At 37.7% G+C, this 18,520-nt stretch overlaps 1 non-coding gene across 1 annotated transcript; it reads left to right on the plus strand.

Moving 5' to 3' along the window:
- The first annotated feature begins 3,547 nt into the window (after nt 1–3,547).
- Nucleotides 3,548–3,654, plus strand: LOC144220201 (U6 spliceosomal RNA). Its single transcript, XR_013331658.1, has one exon. It is a non-coding gene; the product is annotated as a U6 spliceosomal RNA (small nuclear RNA).
- The last annotated feature ends 14,866 nt before the right edge of the window (nt 3,655–18,520 follow it).

An 18,520-nucleotide genomic window follows, 5' to 3' on the forward strand; every position in this document is an offset into this window, starting at 1 on the left:
TATGAAGCTCTTATTAGAACTATGCTGGACTTTCTCATTTTATCCTCAACACTTAAAAATTTATCTTTTATATTTTTCATTTGAACTTTATTGCCTAGCAACTGTAACTAACTCTATGTTATTTACATTCAACTTCTCAGCCATTGTATTTGAGAATGACAGGTAAAGACTTGATGCTTTATCCAGTGCTATAGACTTACGGTAAATTTTTTGAAAGAAATCCTGTACACCTTCTGAGGAAAAAACAAATGCTTAAACAGTGCATTGTACAGAAAGCTCTCAAATGCTGACATGAGGGGCGCCTGGGAGGCTCAGTCGGTTGAGCGTCTGACTTCAGTTCAGGTCATGATTTCACGGTCTGTATGTTCAAGCCCCACATCGGGCTCTGTGCTGACAGCTCAGAGCCTGGAGCCTCCTTCGGATTCTGTGTCTCCCCCTCTCTCTGCCCCTCCTTTCCTTGTGCTCTCTCACTGCTTCTCAAAAATAAATAAACATTAAAACATTTTTTTTTAATGCTGACATGAAACAGCTGAGGTACTTTCTCAAAAACTTGTCTAAAGAACAGTATTCCAAAAAGATGAGATGTAGCACCCAGAGCTTCAATCTCTTCTCTAAATTGTGAAGCTATGTTGGACATAGCAAGTCAAATTCTCCACTATCATTGTATTTATCAATTAAAGTCTTAGCACCACAATGATCCCAGTCATGGTACAACCTATTTGAGCATGCATCTCTATAGGTTTTTCAATGCTGCTGGACTCAGCTAAAATACATCTTTTGATGTCCAGTTACCAAGGGCTAAAGGACTAAGCTTTAAAGCCTTAGTAACATATTCTATTTGAAATAATCTTTATACCCCTGTTGTATTCATAGCATATGAGGAATATGAAAAGGGCAGAAGGCAGAAGTTGCCACTTGAGGTTTGCTGGCCAACACACCTGTACTGGCACATATTTGACATATACTGCACTGTGCTAAGCATTCCCTTTACAACCCACACATTGGGGTTTCTTATTTCAAGGACTATAGTAGTCATTACTAGGAATTCTATTTGATTTGGTTGCAAATATGTCTGGTCTCTTCATTGTATCTTACTTTCTATGATTTTAACGCTTACTTTTAAATTTTTAATTATTTTCTTTTCCTTTTTTATTTTTCTGGTGCAAAAACGTGATTTTATTAAAGCATGGGGACAGGATCCATTGGGCCAGGAGAGCTCCCCGGGACTGTAAGGCACTCCCAACACTTGGGAGTTGGGGAAGGTAAAGACAAAAGGAAGTCTCCAAAGGGATTTTCATATGCTAAAGAAGACTCACAGAATACTGGAGACCTTCCTATTGTCAAGCTATGTTTGTTTTCCCCTCTAGCAAAGTATTAACCATAGAGAGTTCCTGAGAAATGCACTATTTTATTTTTTTAAGTTTATTTATTTATTTTGAGAGCGCACATGCACACAGGTTTGCAAGCCGGCGGAAGAGCAAAGAGAGAGAGAATCCTAAGCAAGCTCTGCACCATCAGTGCAGAGCCCAACAGTCCACTTTTACACAGAGGGTACAGGCTTTAAAAATCCAGCCCTTATAGAATGGTTTTATTTTAAACTCCTATACAACACTAGCCTCATTTTCTATTGTAGACATTAAAACCCTCCTGCCCCAACCTCCAGGGAAGACTAAGCATCAGCTCAGACTCATACTTCTTTGATTTACAGTTTCTTCTTTAGGGGGAACTGTAGGTTTCCATTTTCTCATAAACACAGTTATACATCTCTAAGAATTTTTACTGTATTTTATCCAGATGTATAGAAGCTATTAGAGAATTTTCTGTTTTATCTGCCAGCTTGCTGGAAGCAGGAATTCTCAATATGAGCTTCTCTTTTTGCACTAATATTATAATGCTCTATATTCACTTTAATTATATGATTATAAGAATAAATTTCACTGAAACAAACAGATCTGGGAGCACACATATACAAACATCTGATTCTTTATGAGTCTACAACTCCAGCTGGCAGAAGCAGAAGTTTAGGGCATACTAGAGAGTGTCCTGCAAGCCAGGTGTGTTTTGCAGGCTATAAACATCAGTTTAGTGTGTTTCATGGAAAGAATGGAGAATATTATAAATCCAATAAGTGGGTTAAAGGTTACATGGAGATTTAAAAAGCATCCATTATAACTTTTAAGAATGGAGCATAGGAACTGATGAGAAAATGAGTTCAGAGAAATATGTTAGATTCATGCATTGAAAGCATGAGTAGTTCTGAGGAATTTGGCCTTAATCTTTATGAAATGGGGAGGGGGGGGAGCGCATATCAAAGTGTATGGACCTGTGAGTTTTGAATGAGAAAACATACAAGAAACAATCTGCATAAAGTTGTGCACAAATGTAGGACATTTTTTTCTTATTTCAATATCTATAGAAGCTTCAAAAAAGCCTAGAAGTTAGTGAAGCAGTATTAAGTGTTCTAATATTTAAATGGCTGTAAGTTCTTAAACCAGGTCAAGGTCTTTGCAGATGCTCTCAAATGAAACACTGGCTCTATTCATTCAGCCTATGGCACCTCAGTGATCTTCTCAGCCACCCAGTAAACCTCTGGATGTAAACCAGTTACACCCTCTCCAAAGAGGTCTGACTCTTAGTGATGAGGGAGAGAGAACCCTCTTGCAAATGTGTTTATTCCCCATGTACGTACCTTACCTAAACCCTACAGTTAGTGACTATGCCCTATATTTGCCATTCTTGTTTTCTTTAGAGTTCTTTTTACCCCTTGGTAGTTATGCCCCATTGCTAGTTAATAATTGTTTAATTAAGCTTTTTCTGTTTTAATTACTGTGTTGTTTCCATCTCCAAACTCGGCCCTGACTGATATACACACTGAAATTTGAGACCAAATATCCTAGATGACAAAATTATCTGAGTTTCCAGCTATTTTCACCAAAAGTAAGTGAATTATTCTAGTGATGATATAAATAACTGTTTCTAAGAGCTTAAGAGTCATAAATACCTGACACTTACAGGCTCAAATAACTATTCAGTGAAATTCTGCTATACACTATACTTTTGCAGTCATATATGTAATCTGTACATGTGAACTGATGCTTTTATGATAAGGCCTATGAAACACTAATTTTTAAAATTCCAAGTAAATATGATTTTTTTATTTTTTTGTTATGTTTTATTTATTTTTGAGAGAGAGACAGTGCAAGCAGGTGAAGGACAGAGAGAGACACACAGAATCCGGAGCAGGGTCCAGGCTCTGAGCTGTCAGCACAGAGCCCAAAGCGGGGGTCGAACCCACAAACCATGAGATCATGACCTGAGCAGAAGTCAGACGCGTAATCAACTGAGCCACCCAGGCGCCCCCAAGTAAATCTGATTTAAGGTAAGATTAATCATCTGTGGAACTAAGAGATAATATTCATAATTGTAGTTAAAAGTTGTTTGCAATGTAATTATTGAGTTATAAAATTCTAATTTAGTCATGAAATGAGTACAAAAGCCAGGAAAAGAAAATATATTTTTAATGGAGCTTTACAAAAGTAATATCCTTGTGCTCAATTAGGCAACACATATGCTAAGATCGGAATGACACAGAGAAGATCAACATGGCCCCTGAGCAGGGATGGCATGCAAATTTATGAAGCATTACATATTTTTCTTTTGACAAAGGTGATAAATTCAGACAACATCATGATCTAATAAACTTTACCTTTAAAAAGTGAAGAAAAGGGGCGCCTGGGTGGCTTAGTCGGTTAAGCGTCCGACTTTCGCTTGGGTCATGATCTCGCGGTTCGTGGGTTCGAGCCCCGCGTCGAGCTCTGTGCTGACTGCCAGCTCAGAGCCTGGAGCCTGTTTCAGTCTGTGACTCCCTCTCTCTCTGACCCTCCCCTGCTCACGCTGTCTCTCTCTCTCTCCTAGAAATAAATAAAACATTTAAAAAAATAAATAAATAAATAAAAAGTGAAGAAAAAAATACTCTTTTTCTATAAGAAGTACAAGATCTCACACTTAACGTATTACAGCCATTACTGTAGGGAGGTAAACATTGCTAACAGCAAGAAATCTGACCTTAATTTACTTATTTTTTAAGTTTATTTATTTATTGAGAGAGTGAGAGATGGAGAGGCAGAGAGAGAGAGAGGAATGGAGAGAATCCCAAGCTGAGTGCACAGAGCCCAACATGGGGCTCAATCCCAAATCCCATGAACTGTGAGCCAAAATCAAGAGTCAGATGCTTAACTGACTGAGCTACCCAGTGCCCCTGATTTATTTATTAAATTTAAAATAAAAACATCTATTTAATTAAAGTGACCTGTCAGTGCTGTAGTTTCTACTGTTTCAGTGAATACATTTCTTATAAAAGATCAGGCTATTGAAACGTAAGGTCCAGGAAAAAAAGTGATAATTGCACATCAAAGCTATAGGTCACAAAGTTTCAGAACTTTAGCTTTTATTTCTAAGCAAACTTTAATTATATGACTCTGAATTTTCACAAGGCCTCCTATCAATCCCTCTTCCCTGAAAGTGAGTCAACTGTAAAAATCAATCTTAATCCAGGATCTTGAAAGAGCTTATATTCAAGTCTTAATATCAGACTCATCAAAACAAAAAAATCAGAAAAGTATTCTCATATTCATTTATGTGAATATCCTTAGGCTTGACATTATTCAATTTGAGAGAAATGACTTTAAAAAGTACGGTTTTCTCTTGCAGAACCACAGGAACTTGTTCAGAGCACTGAGGGTCCCCATAAGTCTCAGTATCAGATTAAAACATCACATTCCTCCAGTCTTCTTGGTATGTAAATTTTGATTAATGCTATGAAGAGTGCTACTTTAAGATTTTCATGCTTGCTTTCAGTTTCCTTTGGATTTTAGTGGGCTTGATTCTTTGTCTTCTGTGCAGAAATATGATAGCAGAATCTCAGCATATCTCCTGGGCAACTGGTGAGGAGGGGTAAGAGAGGATACAGCACTTCATGAGAATCATAAAGGGCATCTTGGAGGACTTGGTGCTCAAAGGGAGGTTCATCCTAGTTAGGTGGAAGAACTGTCTTCAGTGGGGGCTTCTATGAGATATAAGGGCAGGGAAACTTGTCGCTCCAACAGAGAAGGCTATTGTGTCTCCTACTCCACAGAGTAGCAGCTGACAGAGTGTCCTCACAGTGGTGCCTATTGTTTGTTGGTGTCTTTCAATCAGCTCTACAGCCCTTTTCCTCCTGCTACCTAGGCTAGGTGGCATCCAAACCTCATTCAGTTATTTAGCAGACATTTACAAATTCCCTTCCAAGGACAGGCCTTGCATGACCGTACTAGCTGACAGCTTCACAGACATGCATGCAGTGATGGTAGTAGAAGGGAAGGGGTTGAGAACACTGGCTTTGAGATCACATAGACTCAGGTAGAAATCCCAGTTCTGTTATCTACTAACTTTGTGATCTTGAGTTTGTCATCTTTAAAAAGAAGATAATACTTCACAGCATTGTTGAAGGAACTTAATGAAATAATACACACAGGGACTGAGCCGGTATTATTTCGTTGTTGTTATTATTATTATTTCTTAACTATCCATTCTGAGCTCCTGTCCAATATTTTCAAATGCCTATAGTTCTCTCTCCCTGGATATCCTCTACGAGTATGTCAAACTCAGTATTTCTAAAATTGAATAATTAGCATTCTCAGGAAATTCATCACTATTTTTTATTAGTATCTCCATCTGCCATTGTCTTTATGGACAAATAAAATATCTGGAAGCCGCCTCCTTTGAGTCCTGTTTCTTCTTCACTTCCATATTAAATATGTCACCTATTCAGTCCTTTAACACATAAATGTATCCTTCTCTCTCCATTCCAACTGGCACTGCCCTGGTTTACAATTTCAGTCTCTTTCCTATGTAACCAAACCCTAGGTACAGCCACAGGAAATCTTTCTAAATAATCCTGAGTTTAAATATTCTGTCTTGTTGGGTCCACAACTACATTAATTTGTTGAACCATGTTCTAACTTTTTTATTCAAAAAATATAGCCTCCCCACTGGCCTTGCACTTCTAGCCTGTGCCCTAAATCATGTGTCACTTGGCCACCAGAGTGATCATTTAAAAACAAATCTAACCATATTTCTACCACTCCACATGTGGAAAACCATCCACTACTGAGCCCCAACTTCACTTTTAAGCCCCATCTCTTGCCAAACCTATACATACATGTATATCTTATATACAATCTAGTCAAATAGAGCCAAGTTTTTCCACTCTAGTCAAATAAGAGCCAGGCTTTTCCAAGTTCTGGAGACTTCTACTTGTCACCTCTACCTGGGATCCCTTCCCCAACCTGTGCCCCTATTCTGCCTTTCCCCCAATTGCCATCATCCTTCTCATTCTTCAAAAGTCACATCCTCTGTGAAGACTGCCAAAACTTTTCCCCCAAGGACATTCAACCAGTTTTGCCTCTGGTTTCATTTGGTAAACACTCCACCATGGGCTTGTTACAGAACAATTCTTTCCATGTCTGACTTTCACACCAGACTAAGCATTCATCCAATGAGACTTTGAGCTCTGCAGGGGCAGGTCAACAGTTTCTTTATACTGACAACGTGTGGTTGGTCTTTGATAAATGTTTGATGTATGAAAGGATGAATGAATAGACAGTTCAATTAGGCATAAAGGGAGGGAGCCTTCAGCTCAGTTTTGGAGGGAATTGGAAAACACTCTTTGGTATTTTTTAGCGGGGAGGAAAGTAGCATCTCAAATAGTAAGGGATTTTGCAAATGAAAGTATGGCCTTGTCTTTTTTCTTATGAGAAGCACACTCAGAATTACAGAATTACCATTAGATATTCAAGTAGCCAAAGGCCTATGGAGTCAAAGAGTATAACAAAGTTTTCAGTGCACGTTGTGTGTTGGTCCTTAGGAAAACAAATGAGAAGAAGTGATGACTAGTGCCCCAGGTCATGTTCACAAGGCTTTGGGCAACTGGTGGAATTATTTGGTCCTTTGAGGAAGACTGATAGCCCCATGCAGGTTATCGATAGTGAGAATTAAGGGAGACATCATCCTGAGTCAAGAAGAAAACCTTTATCTCCAAGCCAGTTCTATTCCATAAGGGGTATATTACTTTGCTGGGACTGCCATAACAAAGTACCACAAACTGGGTATCTTCAACAACAGAAATGTAATGTCTCACAGTTCTGGAAGCTAGGCATCAGAAATCAAAGTGTCAGTAAGACTACTTCATTCTCAGTCTATAAAGGAAGGTCTGTTCCATGCCTCTCTCCTAGCTTCTGATGTTTGCTAGTAATCTTTGGCATTCATTGGCTTCTGATGCCTAACCTTGATCTCTGCCTTCATTTTCACTCCCTGGGGGGGTATATATGTGTCCAAATCTCCCCCTTTTATAAGGACACCATCATACTCAGTTAGGGACAAATCTTACTTCAGTATGACCACATCCTAACTTAACTGATTATAATTGCACTGACCCTATTTCCAAAGAAGGTCATATTCTGAGGTACTAGGGATTAGGACTTTAACATATAAAGTTTTGAAAGGACACAGTCCAACACATAACAAGAGATTAGATGGTGTCATCCCAGGAGATCCTGTTCTCCCAGCATCTTGAGATGGTTTATGAGACACACACAAGGAAGAGAGCTGGGATATTGATGGCTTAGAAAGAGAATGGGTAAGGGGCGCCTGGGTGGCTTAGTCGGTTAAGCGTCTGACTTTCGCTTAGGTCATGATCTCGCGGTTCGTGGGTTCGAGCCCCGCATCGGGCTCTGTGCTGACAGCCAGCTCAGAGCCTGGAGCCTGTTTCAGTCTGTGACTCCCTCTCTCTCTGGCCCTCCCCTGCTCACGCTGTCTCTCTCTCTCTCCTAGAAATAAATTAAAAAAAAAAGAAAGAAAGAAAGAGAATGGGTAAGAGATCCCGAGCAAACACTACTGACTTACCACCCAGTCATTGTGACCTGGGGAAGGGACAGACTATAAAAGGAGGGGAAGAAGGATGTTCAGAACCAGACCCACCTCTAATTGCTTTTCTGTAGGTCATGGAAGACTAACACCAAGAAGCTCTTGGGAGTAAAATAACCACCAGACTTGAAGGTGTCCAGGATTGAGAAGCTATTGTGCCAAAGTCCCAAGGTGTTTGAAAGAGGTTGATGAGTCACTAAAATTGAAGTCTTGTCTAATTCCTTGTACCCAAATACTGTTTATGCATAAAACATAGAATGTTTAGAGAGAAAGGGAGGATTTGATAAAATAGTTCCTCTGCTTTAAAGTATGGAAGATGAAACCAAGACTCAGAGGGGGAATATATGCTATGATGTAGAAGAAATAGCACAAGTCCAAGAAGCCAGAGAACTCTGTTAAATACATATTTTAATACTAGAAACTTAAGCAAACTCTATCAACTCACTGAGCTGCACTACCATGTCTTAAAATATGATATATCCTTCAGAGAATGGTCAATTAATTAAAGGAGATAATGCATGTGAAATTACCACTCAACTCTAAGAGATGGTTCAAGGAATTCATTAGTATAGTGATCAAATCCTATTCCTATTTGAATCTACAGCATCTAGCATACACTGGATATTCAACATATGTTTGTTGAATGATTGAATGAATTCAATCTGACTCTTAAAAAGATAAAATCTTAGAAAACAACGTCCAAATCTCAAACTTGAATACTATCTGAAATCTTGAAAACAGACTTCCCAAATGTCCTTATTTACCACCAGGCAACCCCAGAATCATAAAGACAATAGATTTACTGAAGGTAGCATCTCAATTATCCAGAAGAAACTCTATTGCCATGGTTGCTGCTGTGTTCTGAGCAGCCTATATGAAAGACCACATCCCCTGGCAAAACTCAGGAGGGTTCTCTGTACTCGGGGAAATCTCTGCTGAGAATTAACTACACATCTGGTACACTATTCAAGGGGTGAGCGAGTGAAAACAGAAAACAAATCCAAAAGAGTCAGCATAAACCTCCACCAGTTATTATTCCAGAGTCCTGTGGCCATGGGGAGACCTTTGTGCACATTATTATCGCTGAGTGTTATTACTGTATATTGCAAGTTCTGACCTAGGGCTTCTTTCTCCCTTTGGTGATTCACTTTTGTCTTAGTACCATCTACATTGTTTCTTGTAGACTGGTAAAAAGTTCATATAAAATCTTACTTTAGTACCTAAAGTTGGAAAAAGGAAAGTTAATATCAGTGCAAACAGAAGAAGTTGGTCTGGTTGTTAAGACATGCTGACATATACAAATCATCTGTTGCAAGGGGACATTTTTCAGGGAAATTGTCCTTTAAAATGAGATGGGGCTCACCACTCTGAATCTGTGGTTTTAGCCTTTAGAGTGATTAGATTATGATGTTTTATCTTAACAAGTGACGCTTAGGAAGCCATTAGATCCTGAAGGGATGTACTTTATAGCATTTAAACAAACCTAAGTTATTGGGCCCTAAAGAGCAAAATTGATCATTTTATATGTGATCAAAATGGTTTGCAATTATCTCTACTGGGGGATTTAGCCATTTGCATCTTGCAGTCAGTTTTAGAATTTTATCCCTTTGATCTTGCCATAATATCATGATTAATTGATTGATTCAAGGGTTCAGGAGTCAATAAACCCAGTATTTGTTATTATTTATTATTTAACTGCCCCCCAGTGTGCCGGCTGGCATTCAGAGACTAAAAAAAATACAGTCCAGCTCTCACAGCTTCTTAAAGACTTGATTATGCAGGAGAAAAAAAGAAAAGAAAACCCCTTTTTTGTCCCACCATGTGAATATTAATAGGAAAAAGATAACGAAGAAGATGCATTCTGTATTTTTATGACCATTATTTAAACATGCTCTGAAGATCTAGATTATTTCTCACTTTTAATTTAATCTTTTGTTTCCATATATATCCATATAAATCCATATTTGTATCTGTACTGCATCTGAAACTAAAGCTCCCAACTTAGTTATTCCTCATATTGTAAAAACAATTGTACTTGAGCATAGTTCAAGAAACACACAGGCTTAGAAAACAATGAGCAATAAAATTGTCCTCAGTTCAGAAAAATAAAAAAATATGTACGTGCAGGGGTACTGATTGTGTCATGGTAACCCATGTGCTTTTATTAGATTGAAACTAAGTCTTTATCACCTGAATAAACACTCCTTCACAGGATGGATTTAGCAGTGGCAAAGAATGGGTCACTGATCCCAAGAAACTATAACCTCATGATGCTTAGGTTTGCTGTCAGGGCCCTGGGATATTACCAAATTGGCCAAATGAGAGGTAGCACAGTATAAATATGTTACCAAACTAATGCTATAATTCTCAAATCATGCTTTTAAAAATAATTATCATTCAAACATGTACCCTAGGAAAAAGGTGTTTTGTATATAATGGCATGCATGAGTATGATAGCCTCTATCCAATGAGTAACACAATGGCAGAATTATTATTTGAGGACTACTTTACATTTTACAGAGCTTTAAATAAAGATATACGAGCTTAGTGAATTTCTCCCAAGGCAGCTAAAAGAAAGTCTGTATTAACACCAAAACATAGATATCCTAACGCAGAATTTCCAAAGAACTGTCTCTTCCTAGGCCACATTTCTACCCATAAACTGTCAAAATATACAGATGCTGTTACATAAATATGCTACTGTCACTTGAAGCTCCAAAAAAAGATGTTTGCATAATCCAAAAAGGGAATTCATCACCAAAAGCCCAACAAAAACCCAAAGGTGTAAGGATGGTACTGAACTAAGATTGATGGTATGTCCTAAAAGCACCAGCTGTATAAAATATGAAATCATCCACTATGCTGATATCCCAAAGGAACCTGATCAGGGGCACACGCAATACCACATGTCTTGCATGACAGGCGAGACAACAATGGTCGACCAGATGTTCTTCTCCTTCTCATTTGCATGGTTAGGACATATGGTAACTAGGAAGAATGAAGCCATCTCTTAAGTAGTGATATGAATGGCTTGAAAGATAATTGTTTCAAATCATAGACCCTACACCTGTCATGGATTAATGGTGGTGAACTTCTGAAAATAAACATATTAAGTATAAGCTAAACACCTTATGTCATGTGGTGTTTTTTATGCCTTACCACACATTTTCAATCCCTGAAATAAATCACAGTTCTTTGGATAGTTTGAAAGTGCATAGTTTTATCTGGAGAAAGGTTTGGTTTCCTTACACATGTTAAACTTGAGAGTATTTCAACACTTGCAATAGCAATATTTGGATGTCAGAAGATATAGATTTCAGCACCAAGGGATAATTTGGTATATAAAACATCTGGTGTGTTTGTGAGAGAGTATCAGATTTAAATCAGTAGTTTCCATATTCTTTCTTGTTCAAATACGCTTTTGGTAGCAAGTTCAGTTTCTGATTTATGTACTTGTCTTTTCAGTGGCCAAAGGAAGACTAACACATATTTTTAAAGCTTGCCTTACATAAAATAATAGCAAAGAAGAAAGCAAATTTGCTCACCATCCTGGAAACATAAGCTGGGAGCCTGGCTCTGACTTATTGCAGCTGATCCTCATCCTAGGGATATTAAAGACAAAATCTTCATAGTGACTTCTGGAGTATAAATAAAATCAAAACCCCATCATGTTGAGAGATCGCAAAGAGTAGGTAGAGTTGGGACTCCTTTTTCTTGGATTTGGAGCCAGCATGAAAAAGCCATTCTATCCTTACCTCTTGTAACATGATTGATTTCAAGACAAAGAAATTTTGCCCCACCAATGGTTCTTATGATAATGTTTTGGCAGATCTAAAATTCTACTAATGTCCTTGTAGACAAAACAAGGTATATTAAAAGAGTCTAACTGCTGTAAAGCATATTATAATTGATTTTTATGAAGCATCTTTTGCTGTAAGTCATCACACAGCAGTGTTTTGAGTCCAGTATGGGAACCACACCAAAGAAGGAAAATAAGGTTTGAAGTGTTATTCTCATCTTCAGAGGTGTTGTCAAGTGAGTGGGGCTTCTCAGTTGGAAACATTCCTCTAGCCCAATGAGGATGAGATTTTTAGAAGGATGGACCAAGATCAGCAAATTCCAGGGAAAATATCCAATAGCTTCTGTATCAGAAACCGTAAAAGGGGAAGGACTTAACTGTGGAAGTCCTTATTGTAGGAAAGCATATTGTAATTGAACACTTTAGGCCAATACCTGCTGGTATCAGTATCACATACTGAATAGGGAATCCTTCTATCTTTAAGTTGATGTTTATGAATTCTGACAACACAGGCAGAATTCTTGGGCCAATTCAATCCTGAAAATGGAAAATTAAATTGACCGAGAAGACTTCTTGGCCCTTCCACTTCTTGTGTTTATTGGCAGCATTTCTTCATGTCTAGGCACAACTATGTCTATGGAGCAGAAGACAACAGCAATACCACAACCTTGCTATGCAAAGGTGGCCCCTGGCAAATCATGAATATGGTATAACTGACCAGACACTCATCATCACCATCTCAATAGTCTGCTCTCCATTTTCAGTGTCTTCCCCCCAACCTTCAGTTCTTTCCCTATCCCCACCCCTGCCACCACAATGCCAAGGTACTATTCCCCTGGTGAAAAAACACTGCCAACCCAACCACAATGCTTCACACTAGTGATTTCTTATAGATATTCTTTAACAAGTTGAGGAAGTTACCTTCAATTCTTAATTTATTGAGTTTATCATGATGGGTTTGGGATTTTGTCAAAATCTTTTTCTATTCCATTGATACGATCACATCATTTTCCTTCTTTAGATTGTTGATGTGGTGGATTACTTTGATTTTTGAATGTTGGACTAGCTCTTACTTACTTTTTAAAACACAAATAGGGAAACAAAACTCTAGTTAATTGATACAATTAGTAATAAAAGCCACCCCAACATTTTCTGACGTGAGACAAAGAAGAGAGATATTTATTAATATTATAATTATTTTAGTATACAGAGGGCATCCTCCCTACGTTAACATGTTATGAAAACATAAAATAATATTACTAGACATCATTATAAGAATATTTTAACTCCCATCTAAAATATGAAAGCTCTAGTATTCACATTCTCTCTTTTCACAAACAAAACCAAAGAAAAGTTTTTTTATTTTACAGGAAATGGCCTCCTTGATGGAGTCACATCACCAACTTGTTGTTGAAGACTACCACTTCTAGAATGTTTAAGTCTTAACGCATTTCCCACTTCGAAGCATAAGGAGGATCAGTATCATATTCTGGTGCTTGCTTCCAATGACACATGTCAAAGGACATACGGAGCTCATATCTGGGTTTGTTTACAGGATTCAAGGCCCCTCTGCTGAACTAAATTATAATGAAGTATTAATAGTGGAGTCCAGAGGTGTTAACCTTCCCAAGAGTATTGGCATTTTGTTTCTTTATATGTAACACTCACCTGGAAGTTAGCTGCCACGTTGGGTTTTTGATCACATGACAGAAAACCTATAGGTCAGGTCAGTAGAGCTGCAAAGCATTTGGTGTCTCTCTCCAAACACACTGTGTGGTTAACTGCCTAATTAAACTATGTGTAGGCTTTTCAGAATGCTCAGGGAGCAAATTTTTTAAATTATACCCTGTGTTTTAGTTGTAATCAGTGGGAGATATGTGCAGTTGTGAACTTAACCCCCATTGCAGAACTATAACTCAACAACTCATCTTGCAGATAAGCAACCCGATGCCCAGAGACATAAACAATTATGATAGCACTTCTTTACATCTGTTGTAGCCCTTTATACTTTACAAAGCATTTCCGCATATTATCTATTTCATCCTCACAATAATCCACTGTGAAGGTATAGCCTCATAATACCATAGATTCCAGCAAGTTGCAATTTATATTATAAAATTATGACTGTGTTTAACATTTCATTTCTATTTCTCGCTGCAGTTTTCCTTGATTTATACAAGTAATATAACCCAACAGACAATGTAGGAGGCCATGGATTTACAGTGTTGGAACATAAATTTCCAATTAAATAGAAAAAATTTAAAAAAGAGCCCAAACTGAGACCAAAGAACACTAGAAACTTCTATACCTTCCTCAAGATATTCAAAGATGATGGTGAGGATAAAACCAGAAATCATGTGAAGCTGAGCTATGTTGAAGTTAGAGAAAAGGAATTTGGATCAAAACAAGTAAGAAGGTTATCAGCTGAACACCCCATCCATATCAACATAGGGGAAGCCAGATAAATGAGAGGGAGGAGCTCTCTGCCATTGGCAAAAAGAGGTTCCTTCTGTTTGTTACTTTTGCTTATGATTATTTTTTTTTTACTTATGATGGTTTTTTAAATTTTTCATCCACTTTTGTTTTTTCCAGAATGCTCTCACATACCAAATCTCATTTCAGCCACACAGGAACACAAAATTGACAAAACAGATACTTTTCTTGCTGTTTACAGGTTTTTTACTGCTGTCTTTACAAATGAGAAACTAAAGCTCAGAGAGTTTAAGTGCTTTACTGGATGTTTTACACAGTTAGTTTAAAAATGAGCAGGAAGTAGGATTCTTAACAGAATATTAGTCAGAAGAGATCTTCAAAAGGGAGTACAGCAGATTAAACATGGCACACTGATGCATGCATAGGACTATGTCCTAAATTCCACCAAATTGACAAGAAAGGAATTTAAAACATTTTAGGCCACAAGAGAAAATGACCAGTTGAAGAGATGCCAGCAGAAAAGAGATTTCAATAAATAGTTGAAAAATGGTAAAGGATGGAAGTGTGGTTCTGATTCACGAGGAGGAGGAAAGGACAGCTATGCTGCTACAGAGGAAAATTCTGAAAAGAAATGAGATTACCTCACAGTCAGAGCAACAGTAAGGCCAGGACATGGGGCACAAGTTATCAAAAGAGACAGGAGGGTGTGTCAGGGCAGAAAACAAGACACGTGCCAAATCCACACACAACCTGATTTGAATCCCATATCATTCTCCCCCCCAATATAACCAGCCAACTATATCCTCCTCTCTACTACTACCTATGCTCCACAGAGTCCAGAGAATTCTTTTCTGAGGATACTGAACCCAAGTTTCAGCGGTCATCACATTATGTGTTGGGGGTTGACAATAGAGAGACATGAAGAAAAATGAAGTAATAAAATGACATGCTGCATTGTGAAAGGTGGGACTCCTTCATTTCTTTGCCCAGCTCTGCTTCCAAAAACCAGGCACCAGATTTAACTCCCCAGGCAGGAAATGAAAGAATTTTTCTCTGGAGAAACTGAATAGCCAAGAAACAAACAAACAAACCCAAAAACAAACAAACAAAAACCCAAAGAACAAGAAAAGCAAATTTTTTAAAATATCAGATACTGGTGGAGGGAAAACTGGCGTTAGGTTTCCAGTGTCCAAGCTGACTTTCCCTCTGGCACCTGCACAACCCCTTCCCCTCACCACACAGAACCCAATACACACAGAGCTTTCAGCCTCCATAAGTGTCTCACTCTAAATATGAATGGACAGCCTAGGATAAGCAGACATTTGAGGAAGACCTCCAATCTGAGAGGAATCAAAATAGGCAGAGGGAATACAGGAAACACTGACCACAGACATAGAAACTATGAATACTGTTTTCAGAAAAATAAGCAAAGATATTCAATCCTTGAAACAAGATCAGAATGCCACAAAAAGATGGAAGAGTGTGTGCTCGGGTTAGGGGTAAGAAATCAGAAAAGTACAAAGAGTGCCTAGAAATTATAAACATAACAGCAGGAATGGCAAACTTGGGAAATAAGGAGAGGAAATAAGAAAAAAGAACAAGTAGGTAAAGAGACAGACAAATGGTAAGAAAATCAGAAGATCAATTTGAGAGCCCTGTATCTAATGAATAGTTTTCTCATAACAGAAATTCCCCAAGACTAGGGATTAAATTTGTAATTTAATTTAATCTTCAGATTAAAAAGGTCAGTCACAATAAAAAAAAAAAAGAACACTAGAACACATTGCTGTGAAATCTAAAAATCTTAGCAAGAAAAAGAACATTGTTTTAAGCTTCCATAGAGGAACAGTTCAGGCACAAAGAATTATGAATCAGAATGGCAGCAGAATTCTCAGTTGTAATTATGTATAATAGAAGAAAATGCAGCAATGACTTCATAATTTTGGAAGAAAATAAAATCCTATACCCAAACTATCAGCAAAGTTTGAGCATAAAATAAAGACATTTTCAGACATTCAGACATTTCAGAAATTGAAAAGTTTTCCTTTCTTCATACTATTTCTTTGGAAGCTGCTCGAGTGCACATTCTAGCAAACCAAGAAAGCCACTGGAGAAAACAAAATAAAAAACCAAAACAGGAATCCATCCCCAAGGAGCTGCAAATGAGATTCAAAAATAAAGCAACACGTGTGGATTGGAGTAGAAGGATGAAAAACTCCAGGAAGAACAGTTTTAAGGAGAAAAGATTAAACTGGTTTATTTGAGCATATGGAAAATATTGATAGGTATGTGTGATAGAGACATTATAGCATTTGGAGGAAAATTACAACAGGCCCAAAGAAATGAAACAAATGCAAAGTGATAAGTATTAATTCCAAAAGGATTGTACAAGGTAAGAGGCAGGATTGTAGTATATTACTGGGCTTGGAAGTGAACATTATGTTCACCATCATAATACTCTTAAGCACAGATGATCGATTTGAGCAAAATTTGTGATTCTACTATTTGGGGGTGGGGTGGGGAATAGTAGCTGGGGATGTGTGTGTCATCACTGTGACAAAAAATTAAGAGGTGATGTCCTGAACATTTAAATCAAAATTGTGTGTGGGGCGCCTGGGTGGCTCAGTCGGTTAAGCGTCCGACTTAGGCTCAGGTCATGATCTCATGGTTTGTGAGTTCAAGCCCCGCGTCGGGCTCTGTGCTAACAGCTAGCTCGGAGCCTGGAGCCTGTTTCAGATTCTGTGTCTCCCTCTCTCTCTGACCCTCCCTGTTCATGTTGTCTCTCTCTCTCTCTCTCTCTCTCTCTCAGAAATAAATAAAACATTAAAAAAAATCAAAATTGTGTGATATATGTATCACATTAACAAAATGAATGATGAAAATCAAATGATCATCTCAATAGATGCAAAAAAAAAGCATCAACATTAAATTATGATGAAAATTCTCAACAAAGTGAGTATAGAGGAAATGCACCATAACACAATAAATGCCATTTATGATAAGACACACCTCATACTCAACATCATACCCAACAGTGAAAAATTGAAAAGTTTTCTTTTAAGATCAGGAACATGACAAGGATGTCCATTTCTGCTACTCTTATTCAACATAATATTGAAAGTCCTAGCCAGGACTATTTAGTTTGGAAAAAAGATAAAAAGCATCCAAATTGGAAAGTAAGAAGTAAAGTAAAAGTAAAAAAAAAAAAAAAAAAAAAAAAAAAAAAAGTAAAGTAAAGATGACATGACTTTATATATAGAAAATCCTGAAGACTCCACCCAAAAACCGTTAGAATGTTCAGTAAAGTTACAAGATACAAATCAATATACAGAAATGTGTTGCATTGCTATACACTAACAATGAACTATTATGAAGAGTAATTAAGTAAGCAATCACACTAATAATTGCATCAGAAAATATAAAATATCTAGGAACAAATATAACACAAGATGTTAAAGACCTGTACACTAAAAACCATGGGGAACAGATGAAAGAAACTGAAGAAGATACAAAGGAAAGATATTCTGTGCTCATGGATTAGAAGCATTAATATTGTTAAAATGTTCATACTACCAAAAGCAATCTACAGATGCAGTGAATCTCTATCAAAATTCCAATGGCATTTTTCACAGAAATAGAACAAACAATCCTGAAATTTCTATGGAACCACAAAAGATCCTGAAGAGTCAAAGCAACCTTGAGAAAGAAATACACAGCTGGAGGCATCATGCTCCCTGATTTTTGGGTGGGCTTTTTAAGTTTTTATTTTAATTTCAGTTAGTTAACACACAGTGTTATATTAGTTTGGATATACAATATAGTGATTCAATAATTCCATGCTTCCTGATTTCACACTATACTACAAATCTATAGCAATCAAAACAGTATTATACTGGCACGAAAATGGGCACGAATGGTATAGAACAGGGAGCCCAGAGGGCTGCCTGGGTGGCTCAGTCGGTTAAGCATCTGACTTCAGCTCAGGTCATGATCTCATGGTCCGTGGGTTCGAGCCCCGCATCGGGCTCTGTGCTGACAGCTCAAAGCCTGGAGCCTGTTTCGGACTCTGTGTCTCCCTCTCTCTCTCTGCCCCTCCCCAGCTCGTGCTCTGTCTCTCTCTGTCTCAAAAATAAATAAACGTTAAAAAATTAAAAAAAAAAAAAAGAACAGGGAGCCCAGAAATAAAATGAATGGTCAGTTAATCTATGACAAAGGAGAAAAGAACATACAATGGGGGAAAAGATAGTCTCTTTAATAAATGGTGTTGGAAAAACCAAAATCTTTTCATTCAAAAGAATGAAACTAAAATGCCACCTGAAACTACAA

Source organism: Crocuta crocuta, unplaced genomic scaffold (genome assembly GCF_008692635.1).
Source record: "Crocuta crocuta isolate KB4526 unplaced genomic scaffold, BGI_CrCroc_1.0 scaffold9, whole genome shotgun sequence".
Taxonomy (NCBI): domain Eukaryota; kingdom Metazoa; phylum Chordata; class Mammalia; order Carnivora; family Hyaenidae; genus Crocuta; species Crocuta crocuta.